The following is a 13,513-nucleotide window of genomic DNA, read 5'->3' as shown; positions in this document are numbered from 1 at the left end:
AGAGAGAGAGAGAGAGAGAGAGAGAGAGAGAGAGAGAGAGAGAGAGGATGAAGGAGAAACATAAATCAAACCAACATGCTGCTCCGTTCTGCATGGCTCCAGGGGTTGACCTCACTGAGGTAGCAAGGGACTAGAAGTGACAGATGTGTAGACACACAAACAAGCTTATGTTGGGCTTCACCATTCCTTACATTCTCCAGAAAGAGTGTGTAATGAGAAGTAATATTAGGGTAAAAGGAAAACATGCTGGATGATGCAAGGTAGAGAGCTGGGTAGCATTCGATACAATGTCATACTTCATTTACTGAGACCACCTTTAAGGAAGACATATGAACTGTTTTTTACTTCTCATGCCAGATTAGTGCAAAAGAAATGAATTAGATGTTTCTTTAGGCCTTTCTGTTTTGAACAAAGATGGACCTGGAGATATTAATAAGCACATTCTTAAGTTAAAAATAGTAGATGCTAAACAGGTTCTACAAGAATCAGAAGCTCTTGGGAAGCTAATCCTGAGGAATGTGTAGACACTCCAGCCATACCAGAACTAAAACCCATTGTGTCAACATAAAATTGATTAGCACATCAAATAGAAAAAGTTGAACTCAAGTCCTAAGAGCATGTTCAGCAAGAAGGACAATGTAACAGCATCCTTTTAATTTTGCTCTCCTTTTTTTTTAAGTTTTATCAAACATAGTATTATTTTGTATTTACGTGTTTGTGTGTGTGTGTGTGTGTGTGTGTGTGTGTGTGTGTGTGTGTGTGTGTAGGAACAATTAATGAAAAAAGAGGGCATTAATTTGAAAAAGACAAAGAGAAGTATATGGGATGATTTCAAAGGAAGAAGGGAGAAAATATATAATGATATTATAAAAAACTAAAAGGAATGACATAATATTAACTACAATAGCTAATAATCTGCTTTATTGGAAGTTTTAAAGCATATTTTATATGTATTTATTCACCTTATTATTTTCTTTGTGGGTTTTATATGTGTACTTATACATGTGCCTGTTTTGGCAGGGGTCTGTAGGTCAGAAGACAACCTGAAGGAATAGATTCTCTCCTTCTATCATGTGCGTTCCTGAAAACTGTTCATCAGCCCCTAGAAAGTAACTAGTAATAGCTGTCATTCACCAGCTCTTTAAGAGTTTTGGTTTGTATTTGACATTATTGTCAAATTAACCATTATGTTATTATTATTATCATCACCATTGCTACTATCATTATTTCATTTTTGTCAGAATAAGCTTAGATAATGAATGATAGAGTAGGAAATAGCAGCATTCATAGAACATAGAACTCAAATCCTCCCTCATACTGCATACAAGTCTTTGATCATGAATTTGCCGTTATTTTTTAAATCTCATTAAAAATACTTTATTATGCCAATGCATAAATAATGGATTTATTTTTTAGGTGTGATTTAGGTGTTTTCTACAGACTCAGAGTATTTTCTGAACTTCACAAATTAAAGATCTTCTTATTCTAATATATGTTTGAAAATATGAGTGTTTTTAAAATGCAAATTGATTTTTTTTTTAAGACAGACTGTTTTACACTAAAATTGTGGCTTTCCTAGGTTTCACTGTGAAGCCTAGGTTGTCTGTGAACTTACAGTAATCTTCCATTCTAAGACTCGCTAGTTCTTGAATCAATGGCTCACAAGTGTGTATCACCATGTCTGGGGTTAAAATTCAGATTTCTAGTCAATAAATCTAATTTGGAGCCAGTGATGATGTAGTTTCCAAATCTTTAGTAGGAAGTGTTATTAACTTCCTACTAAAAATTAAGATTTCTTTAATATTAAATTTTGTTGTAAAAAGGAATGTTTTTTTTGTTTTGTTTTGTTTTGTTTTGTTTTGACCGCCCAACTAGCTCAGTCCTTAGACCATGAGACTCTTAATCTCAGCGTCATGGGTTCAGGCCCCACATTGGGAGCCAGATAATGCATGAAATAATCCCACACCAGTTTGGATTCAAAGGGTTATTTATTTAAGGGGAAAAACTGACAGAACACCATCCTACATGACAGCAAGAAAAGGAGTCTAGTCGCTGGAGCAATAGAGCAAGCGGAGGGCTGCCGCTACTTTTTTAAGATAAAGAGACCATGTCCCAGTGGACTGGTATCTCAGCGGTTATTGGCTGAAGGAGCGAAAGCAGCTCCTGCAGCAAAATTTAAGCCACGATCTGTCACTAAACAGTACGTGTAATGGCAATATATCAAGATTTTGGAATCCTGGTGTGGTAATTTGAAAGTGCTTGGCCTCCATAATCTCATAGAGAGTGGTGCTATTAGAACAGGTGTCTTTGTTGGAGTATGTAGGACCTTGTTGAAGAAAGTGTGTCACTGTGGTGGGAGGCTTTGAGGTTTCTTATGCTCAAAGAAAGTGTGTCAGTTGACTTCTTGTTGTCCGCAAGATGTAGCACTCTCAGCTCCAACACCACATCAACCTCCATGCTGCTATGCACCCAGTTATGATGATAATGGACTGAACCTGTGAAACTGTAAGCAACCACTCTAATTAAGTATTTTCTTTATATGAGTTTGCCATGGTCATGGTGTCTCTTCATAGCAATAGATACACTAACAAGGATAGATGTAGTAGGTTCCACGTTTGAGCAGAGAATGAACAAGGGGGTTATTAGTGACATTGATTCTGCCTCCAAACTCCCATGTTATCCAGTGAGACCTGCTCTGTAATGAGACCTATTTAGTCAAACATGACAAAATTTTATGCACTCGTTTACTGCATGCAAAGAATAAATATCAATCATAGGCGTAAAAAAAACAAGTCACATGAACATGGTTGAAGAATTGATAAAATTGACATTGAGATTTAAAATATTAATAAGTGCTTTACTTGGAAAATTTATTTTCTTTTTTAACTCAACCTGTAACATTACAATAAAAAATAAATAAGAAATGGAAGATACATATATCCTCTTGCTATCACTATAGTTCAAACATATTATTATTATTATTACAGTGGAAAATATTAAGAAGTCAACAGGAAACACATGCACTCACTAGTTCTTAAAATAAATCTGTAAGACAACAATATTCAAGCCTTTACATTCTAACCTGTTTAAAGATAAGCATTAAGTGAAAGGCTTGATTTTCAATGTTGTTACCTGAGTTTCAAGAGTCATTTTAACGTATGTGCAAAAGTAGTTTCCAGTCTTGACTACAACTCTTCCCCACTCTGTCTTTCATACCAAACTCAGAGAAAGTAAATTAAGGCAGCAAGCAGGGCTTGTGCCCGGAAAGGCTCACCCTGCTGATACACTGCTGTAATAAATCGCACAATGACTGCACATCTTTGACATACTGCTACAATAGATCAGAAATATGGTGACTGACACAAGCATGTATCCCAGAGACAGCTTGGCTGCACGGTGTTTTATTTCTTCCCTTTCATTTTTGAGTGTTTAGCTTCAAACTAGAAAGAAACAAATTGAGAAATGAAGGAGGATATTGCTGGAGCAGCCCTCCCCAAAGACCGTTGAAATAATAGCTTTCAATTGAGACGTCTCAGCGGTTCTCACTGCTTCTAGTCCTTCCCAAAGGGGTCCTTAAGCCACATAAGAAAAATTTAACTCTTTTGAATTAGGTTTTGTGAATTCAGGCTCTAGTTTTCCTTCTCCATTTTTTGACTGCATAAATACACAGTGAAAGACTTCATCTGCATGTCCTCATTTTCTCACTGAGCTATTAGGAACCATCTTGGGAATTGGAATTATAGACATTTAAAATCAAAGTAATTACCTAGTAGGCTGTTACGCCATGCTTTGAAAGGAAAACATTTATTCTGTCAGCGACCCAGTCATTACTGTTAACTTGAAATTGATGCTAAGGTGTGTATGGATGTTCAGTGTTCTTTCCTGGTCACAGTTGTGCTTGCTCATAGATCCTGAGATCTTGTATGCAATGGGGAGTATGTGGACTCATGACAGGGGCAGACGTCAATTTTCCTCTGTTTTTCTTAGAGCTTTCTAAAGAGTTGTGTGAAATGTGAGATTCCAGTTGATCACAAGATTTTTTTTTCATTCTTCAATATCTTATTTGCTAGACTTTGTATTTATTTTGCCACAAGCTGTGAAGGATCTAAGAAGTTTCCTCACCTGTGAATTAATGTATTCCATTTACATGATGCTGAAGAAATGGAGGACATAGTCAAGACAGATTTACTTTGTGCAGTCAGGGTAAAAATGAGGAATTGGTATTCCACATGTAGGCCTGTAGTAATGGAAAGAGACCAGAGAATCTGTAGATGCACATGCCAGGTGACACAATATTGCCAGGATTGAAGAACAGTGTATTTTCCTCTATTCATAAAAGAAACAAACTCTACCACTCCCCTTCTATCCCCAAGGTTAGAGGTAACAAAAATAGAAATTGTTTATTCTTTTATACTATGTAGAAAACTCATGAACACTTATCTTATCTATCAGAATAGACATTTACTTTCTCAGGGACTAGACACATTTTACATATCTTTCATTTTAGAAGATTCATCATTATTTGATGAATAATTATTTTTTGCATTTGAGATATTGGTCAGCATTTATAAGATCTTGGTGCTTAATCTAGAAATTTCATGCAAATGTCATTAGAACTCATGAAAATATAAGTTTTTATTGCCTTTTGGACCATATGAAGTGCCATCTGATTAATTTTTCTCTTCTAGTAATAGTAGAGTATTTCCTAGAGAGAAGAATGAGATTTTAGTTATCCTTTTCATCTAATATTATTAGGTCTGATAATACAAGAACTTTTTGCAGCAATAAGACTTTTAAAAATGCTTTAACACAATGTTATACAATTACTGTACCTAGATGAAAGGGAATTGAATTTCCCTTCTTCTCAATTCCCCTTCTCTTACCAAGTAGAGACTAATCAAAGGAATCCCTGTTCCTAAGGGAAGTTATATTCGAGCAGGAAGGCAAAAAAGAAATAAGAAAATAAAGTAAATGTGCTTTGATAGTGATAAGTACTTGAACCAAAAGGATGTGTAGAGTTTAGACAGAAGTGAAAAAATCTCCAGTAAAGTAACTAGAAAAGATGAGGGAAGGTAGGCAGCACAAGGAAGCAAGGGCAGATTGATGGCAGGTTGAAGAACACTCTAGGCAGAGAGAGTTGAAAGGAAGAAGACTTTGACGAGAGGAGGACAGAAAATAAGGATGGGGCTAGGATGGCTGAAGAGAAATCAAAATGGGAGTGTACAGAGAATATGGGAGAATTGGTGTTCAGTTACTGGAAGAAAAGGGAGATGTCAATCTTATGGCTGAAGAAAGAAAAAAAAAATCATATACTTAGGCTAGTCCATCTTTTATGATTATTAAATGACATGTTTTTATGTGAGATTACAAAAGAAGGATAAACATTGTAGAGTCATTTATTTTAATTTTTCTAGGATTATGAAATTATTGTTACTACGTTTAATTACCTCAGTTTTTCCTCCTACCAAATATGGCCAAAATTTGAAAGTCAGGACTCTTTGAAAGATCAGAATTCTACCTCAGTGTTACAGCACTTACCCGGAATGTATAAGGATGTGTTCAGTACCTACCAGCACAAAATATAATTACGTTGGAGCTCATACGGGTGTCTCCATGATCTCTGTTTAAGTTCACGCCTCTAGGGTCCTGCCTTGTTTGAATTCCTGATCTGACATCCCTTCATTGTAGACTGCGATATGAATGTAAGATGAAATAAACTCTTTGTTTTCAAATTGTTTCTGGTCATGTTGTCCTGTTACAGCAATAGAAATCTTGACTAATACAGACTCAGATCCCTAAGTTTACAGTAGATACATTTTACAATGCAAATAAAAGGGTAGCATTGTAAAAATACTATAAAAATGAGACTGACTTGTTCTTGTACTGCTGAGGCAATACCAGTAGTATGAACTTCAAAATGTTTAGACTGGTGAATAAATGTCCTAAGTGCATGGTGTTGTAAAATGATTTCCTTTGCTTATAGAACTCTGTGATTTGCAGTGGTAAGCCTCTTTTAGTATGAGCTATGTACACTACAACCTGAACTGCACTTCCGTAGGTTTTATTTGTGACAGCATACTTTATTTGATAATAACTTTAATAGTATGAAATACAAAATAAGTTAGTTAAAATGTTCAACTTAGTTGAGTCAATGCATGTGAGTATATAGGTTTGAAGATACAAGCAAATATTAATATGATCCTAAAGGAGAGACAGGGTTCAATGTTACAATATTTTCAATATTTCAATATATGTTTCTTTGGTTGCAACATAGAATGATGAATGAATGATATAATTAATACTCAACCTGCAGAGTGCAGGTCTGCCTTAAATTATGATCTCTTCCAGGTAGAGATCATTTCTAATATAATAATATTATAATGAAAAAATTGATCAATTGTACTAACCAAGAATTATATATGATGTGATATTAGTATAGGCTAACTCTTCCTTTGGGGGCATTTATGAAAAGAAGTAGGAATGATTTATGTATTTTGGGAGGAGTTGAGCATAGATTCAAGTAGTAGAATATAAATGTGCTGTGGTACCAGGGAAATTGGTCACTTTTGGCGTCTTAGTCTCCTTAATAAAATAATTTAACAGTGGACTCAAACAGTAACTCAAGGACAATTTCATTAGTTTAAAAGAGCATTCCCCAGGGCAAACAGCTTCCTATGGGAGGAGAATTGAGGAAAGAAGTGGAAAAACTATTACACTATTTGGTTGGCACACAGGTCAAACTCTTATCTGAGAAGAAGCAGCCACAGGGTGGCAAGGATACTTTTAGAGATAAAGTTACCATGAAAAAAATAAGTTCAAGCCAGCATCCAAAAGAAAACAATGGAAAAAAAAGGGGGGGGGGGCTCTTTCCTTGTTTTTCCAAAAGAAGCCTCTCTTTTGCTCTCAGCATTCCTTCGTTGTTTGTAGTTCTTTGTACAGGTTGAGACCCCATGAGATTTCATTCTTCCATGTTAGCCTGTCCATTGATATCTTTCTTGTTCAGGTCTTGTTTAGAGAGCCATGTTGCTGGGACTTCCTTGATTTAGCTTCTCTATCATTCCTAGGAGACACAATCTTACAGCGAGCTTCCTATTTCTCAATTCTTGCAATCTTTCTGCCACCTCTTTTGCTATGATTAATATAAATAGCATTATACAGACTGAATGGGTTACATTTATATATTTCAGAACATAAACACACATACCAACAATCAAAGAGTAGATAGAATGAGTCTGGAACAGGACAGAAAGAAAGTGCAAGAAGAGGTAAATGGAAAGAGTTTGGGTAGGACAAGTGGAGGGAATGATATACTTTAATTTAAAAAATATTATCTATTTTTTTAAGCAAGAGGTTGTTCTTTGACTAAGACCCCAAAGAGGAGGCAGATCCAGCCCAAAAAAGATCAATAGTGACTTGTAGCGTTGAGGCAGGAATTCTGAAAACAAAAAGGATATTATGTCTGTTATTTCTTTAATATAGCTAAAGGTGAGCACAAACAAAATGCTGGGCTTCTATCCAGACTAGTGATTCTATTCTCTGGTCTAGATCAAGTTTTCTCTTAACAGGTCTTTATTGCTGCTTTAACATTTGTGATTATCATTGGACTTCCAAAATGACTATGTTTGCTCTCCCTGATCTCTTTATGGAAGAAATATATTTAGTGAATCCATATGCATCCAAGCTTAATCAACTGGAAATGGGCATTTATTCTTTTGAACGGCATTTTTACTTGTGTCTGTTTAAGTCTTTATGCTCTTTTCTCTGATTAATATTTTGAAAGAAATACTAAAGTGAATAGCAGAGTTTCTACACTGTGAAAAATTACAATCATATGAAATTACAATATTATGATTCAAAATAAGAGTTATGAATCAATCTTTACCCAAACATCTGAACCTGAGCTGGTATTATAAACATTAAAGTGACTATGGATATACATCAATGTCTTTAACATTCAACATGATCATATGATGCAAGCTTTGAGTTGAGCACATGGACTCCGCTGCAAGGCATCAGAATACCAGGATCAAGTTGTTTATTACTGGGGTGTGTTCAGTGCTTAGCTGAACTTAGTCCTTGAATCTTATAGCTTTACTACTAAGCTACAACCTCATGCCTGTGTTTTCTCCTTGATATTCACACAGAATATTAAAGGCAACAAATAATGAAATATCTGAAACAGATGTAAGTAGTGTTTAAACGTATGAGTTCATAACATGATTGATATAAATATGTTTAAGGCTGTCAGAAACATCTTACATAGACACATGTACACATATACAATCGAGTATGTGCCCACATGTTTTCTTTTCTTTATGTATGAATGGACTGTTCATATCTGAGAAATGAAGAAGTTAAAAGAAGATACTGTTTCTGCCTCTAAAAATTCAGATTTATTTAGTTTGAATGCCAAAGTTGTTTGAGTAAGAAAGGCTTTTAGAGATTATATAAGTGATTTTTAAACTTCCATACTTCATAATTTGTTAATAGTTCCCTTTCCTGCACAAAAACACTTCTTGGGACCTGTTGATGTAGCTGAAGATATTTTTAATTCTCTACATAACCAGACATTTTTGTTTTAATGAAAAGCATCCCTATGACCCCAAGTGTGACTTTTCTGGAGATAATGAAGACCAAAGTGAAATGCTGAAGATTAAATGATATAGTATGATAATAATTTACCAGGAGTATTTAGAGAATTCTTATTTTATTTATTCACAATGATGAACTGCTATCCTCTAATGTTTTTTGTATGGTGAATGTTCTTTATTTATTACACTTATTTATAATGTCCTGAAATAGACTGAGAAATATAGTGCATTTAATGACATTTTTAAATATACCAGGATGGCATTAACAGTCATTTTCTTAATCAAATTCAGCTAAAGGATCAATAGTTCATTATGACACATGGTAAAGGAATGACGGAAGTTATAAAAGCTAGAAATGGGTAAATATGCGATTTATGAATGTATTAATTCATGTATCACTTGGAACAATTCAAAATGTTGATATTTTGTTAACTTTCTGACAACTGCCAAATTGTAATCCTTTATGATTCAGATTAATTATCTGTAATGAATCCTTGTAGCACACATAATACTTGTCTAGTTCACAGCAAAAGCCTGTACTACTTTCACTTACGTTTGTTGCTCAGAAGTCATCAATACCTTCTTTTTACTCAGTTCTGTTTTGGACTTTTAATGCCTTTTATATCAGGTTGCATGGAACTCGTGGAGTGGTGAAAATGCCTTGACTACCTCATGGAGAGAGCCAATGAAGTGAAAGAACTGTGCACATTGAGGCTAGACACTATGACTCCACCAGCAGTGTGCCTCTAAATGTTTTTTTCTGCAAAATGGAGTTTACTAAATAGCTTAAGCACATGGAAAATGAAGAAATAATGAGTTGTAGTGATGTCAAATTAAAGCAGAGAATAATAACATTTTGTTGAATTGTTAAATGTTATATTTTAAAAATATTTAATTAAGTCCATTACAGAAAAGCAGGTGCAAAGTGTCAGGGTTTGAAAGGTAGATAAATACATATTAACATGTAGAGGGAGTAAAACATTGAATTTTAAATTAACTACAAAATAGAAATCGTTCCCTTTATCCCTTCATTTTTCTTTTTCTGTTATAAATGAACTCATTCACATGCCGTAAGAAGCATTCATTGTAAACCTATTTAAAATGTGAGGCTTAATTAATTATTTTCTCTCTAATCTGTCCATGGGCAAAATAGTTCTGAGTATGAGAATTCTTCAGCCTAACAGCTCCTAGGTTGAAATGCCTGCTTGAAAAATCACAGGAGCAAGAAGCAGCAGTGAGGATAATTATTTCAGTAGCAAAAGCTGGATATCCAGAGGGTCTTATAAACACCAGACTGGCTTAGGTCCTGTTGATCTTGTGTTTCAGAGACTTTCCATTGTTTGTTCTCCGTAACGATAACTTTTTCTTCCAAGTACTGATCATCAAACTCAAGTTAGTCAAACCAGAAATGTTACAGGGACTTGGCTCCAGATTACCCTCATATCCCTGGTATTTGTGATCCTTAGAAATAATTCAGATGATACATACAGAACATAAAGTTTAGGACAGTTTATGGTGGAGTAGAAGGGAGAACATTCCCCGGGGTGAGAGAGGGGCAATGACAACAGGGTTACACATGTCAGAGTACACTTTGGAAGGGTTTATATTCTATCTTAAGTCCCTAACCAGACAAGACTTTCCTTTTGTGTCCTACTTCACAAATGAATGGCAGGACCATTTTAGTTAATTTTTGGCAGAGACTTTTGTCCTCGGATGGGATCCTTGAAAAAGAACTCATAAAAGTTTAGGAATCTTTTACCCGTCTCTTCAAATAAACTCCCATTGTTTTTGCTTCTGTGAAGCACAGAATACATTTCTTTCATAGATATGTCTTCAAATTCATACATCGATAAAGCTCTTTATCCTTCAATTTCTGGCTCTTGGTTTGTTTGTTTGTTTACGCAAAAGAGGAGGGGAAATAGGAACTTGAGGTCTAGCACAGTCCTGTAGTAGTAGATGTAGTTCTAAGTGGAACTGGCTATTAGCGTGCTCCCATTCTCAATAGACTTCAATCCTGCTAACATGACTACCTACAGAACAAAAGCACATAAATATATTAAAGCAATAATCCCAATCATTTATGCTTAGCTAGTTAAACAGCTCTAGCAAAAATACTTTCAATTTCCCAAATTTAGATGATGTCTTTATTGTTGTTCTTGTTTTGAAATTTATTTTAAGCTTTTTTTCTAGTATTTTTTAATACTTTATAAATAATACCATTCAAGATTTCCACTTCTTCCCCTCCTCCCACTTCCCTCATGCTCCACAAATCGCCCTTCCCCTCTCCCTCTCCAGTCCTCAGAGAGGGCAAGATGCCCTGCCCTGTGGGAAGTCCAAGGCACTCCCCGCTCCATCCGGGTTTAGGAAGGTATGCATCCAAATAGAATAGGTTCCCAAAAAGCCAGTACGTGCAGTAGAGAAAAATCCCAGTGCCATTATCATTGGCCTCTTAGTCTACTTCAATTATGAGCCACATTCAGAGGGTCCAGTTTGATCCCATGATTGTTCAGTCCCAGTTTCGCTGGATTTGGTGAGCTGCCATTAGCTAGGGCACAGTGTCTCTGTGGGTGGACCAGCACCTCATGGTCCTTACTTCCTTGCTCATATTCTCCCTTCTTATGCTCTTCAACTGGACCTTAGGAGCTCAGTCCAGTGCTCCAATGTGGGTCTCTGTCTCTATCTCCATCTGCCGCCAGACGAAGGTTCTATGGTGATATATATATATATATATATATATATATATATATATATATATATATATATATATCAAAAAAGTAGACAATAAAATTCTAAATAACCCAATTAAATATAGGGTACTGAACTGAACAGAGACTTCTCAACAGAAGAATTTCAAATGGCCAAAGATATCTAAGGACATATTCAAGTTCCTTATCAATCATGGAAATGTAAATCAAAACAACTTTGAGATTCCATCTTACACCTGTCAGAATGGCTGAAATTAAAAAACAAATAACACCAATGATAACCTATGCTGGAGAGTATGTAGAGTAAGGGGAACACTCATCCATTATTGGTGGGAATGCAAACTTGTGCAATCACTTTGGAAATCAGTGTGGTGGTTTCTCAGAAAATTGGGATTTTGGTCTTAAACATTTTGATTTAGAAATAGGAGTTGGGAAAGAATGGGAGTCCTAAGGAGTGGTAGAAGCTTTTCCAAATCAGGTCTTCCGTAGCTCGAGAACCAGGGTGCCAGGCAAACTTCCATACACATCAAAAGACAATAATTTCTGCTTCCCTTTTTTCTTAGTGTGAAAAATAAACTTCAGAGGCAATGAGCTGGGGTTAGAGAGGAGTTTCATTTTGGGGTGGAGGTGGGAACTTGAGAGAATGAAAGAAGAGAGCTCTTAAATACAATAAGCTAGTCCCAACAAACAGGCTACCGTTGAGCTCTTGTCTAGGGCTTTCTATAGTACTTATGGCAGAAAGTGGGGTGAGACTTGTGTACATGAGCTCATAACCTTCAGGCACTTACTCCTCATGCAAATCTTCCAGAAAGTGGGGTTCTAGGAACTCATTAACCTATACAAGAAGAAGAGGGATGCTTAATCAGAAAGGGAGCCAAGAACCCTTATGGTATTTTGGTCTTCTGGCCAGGAAAAAGTTGAAGATATTTTTCTGTGGAAAACACACACACACACACACACACACTATATATATAGTGTGTGTGTGTGTGTGTGTGTGTGTGTGCATAATATATTAATGAGACAAAGAGTTTCAAAGATTTTTTAGAAACCAAAGCTGGGAGAGTAATAGGTGTTGTGACTCTTTTGTGGTCCAGTTATGATGGGTTTGTACATTCCAGAGTAGGAGCATGTAGATTAGAAACATCAGTAGGAGGAAGAGAGATATAAAAGAAATACCTAGACACAGGATAGTACTAAAATGGCAACTCAGCATATAGTGAATAGAAATTTGCTCACATTTATTTTTCATATGCTTTTATAACCCAATGCATAATGAGATAAGTTAAAAGACTACTTTAACATGGTACAAAGAATAACCAGAACAGTTACTTGCTTCAAAGCTTGAGACATCAATTTCCATTGTTTCTTGAGTAAAGCCATGATTTCTTGAGTAAATAATGTGATGTTTTGGCCAGCATATGCAATGAACAAACCCTAGACCAAGTTTCCTGTAGGTAGCTACTCTATATTTCAAACCTCCTATTTTAAATAAAAGAGCAGAAGTTGGCTTCAATTCTCTGATCTTTGGTCAGAATGGAAGAGAGTCCCCACTGAGTTATCTTAATGTCCAAAACACGAAGGAACCACACCCTACATCAGGGTTTGCCGACTCACCTGTTGTCAAAAAGATCAAAAATAAGCTCAAACTCTCTGACCTCCAGTCAAAGTGGAACAAACTAACATTTGTGGCTCCCCACAAATAGGGAAACAAGAATCTCTGTATTCAAAAAATAATTTTTTTCTAAGAAAACTTGCTGTTGTAAGTCAGGCTGCTGAGGATTGAGTCCAGCACCAGGAAGAAAAGGTTCAGATATCATACAGAAGAATGAACAGGTGGACAGGGGACAACACGTCCAGATGGGTGAACATAAGGAATAGCCAGAAAATAATAGAGTAGGCCCTTTCAACAGTGACTGTCAAGCAAGCTAAAGCCCCTAAGGCGGATTGGAGTTTTCTGCCTGTCAATCCTCGATGCACATACTGCGCTGTGAAATGACAAATGGCTAAGAGTCATCACCAACATATTGCTGGACGTCTACTTCACCTTGGGAACAACTGGAGAAATTTATCCTTTCTTCAGTCTAATATATCTGAGCAGTTCTTAGGTATGTTTCCCCTGACATGATTTTAACATGTCCACGTGCCATTACAGTCATAATTCATACTGACAAATGTACAGGAGACATACTGTCTGCTCTGCAGAATAAGTGATTTTTC

General features: G+C 35.9%; 1 protein-coding gene across 1 annotated transcript in view; it reads left to right on the top strand.

The window, feature by feature from the left end:
• The window catches only part of Lrp1b (LDL receptor related protein 1B), a 1,800,012-nt gene that overhangs the window by 1,496,442 nt on the left and 290,057 nt on the right, over window positions 1–13,513 (top strand). The window lies entirely within an intron of this gene.

Source organism: Microtus ochrogaster, chromosome 4 (assembly GCF_000317375.1).
Source record: "Microtus ochrogaster isolate Prairie Vole_2 chromosome 4, MicOch1.0, whole genome shotgun sequence".
In the NCBI taxonomy this organism is placed as follows: Eukaryota; Metazoa; Chordata; class Mammalia; order Rodentia; family Cricetidae; genus Microtus; species Microtus ochrogaster.
This window is presented reverse-complemented; position numbering and strand designations above follow the sequence as displayed.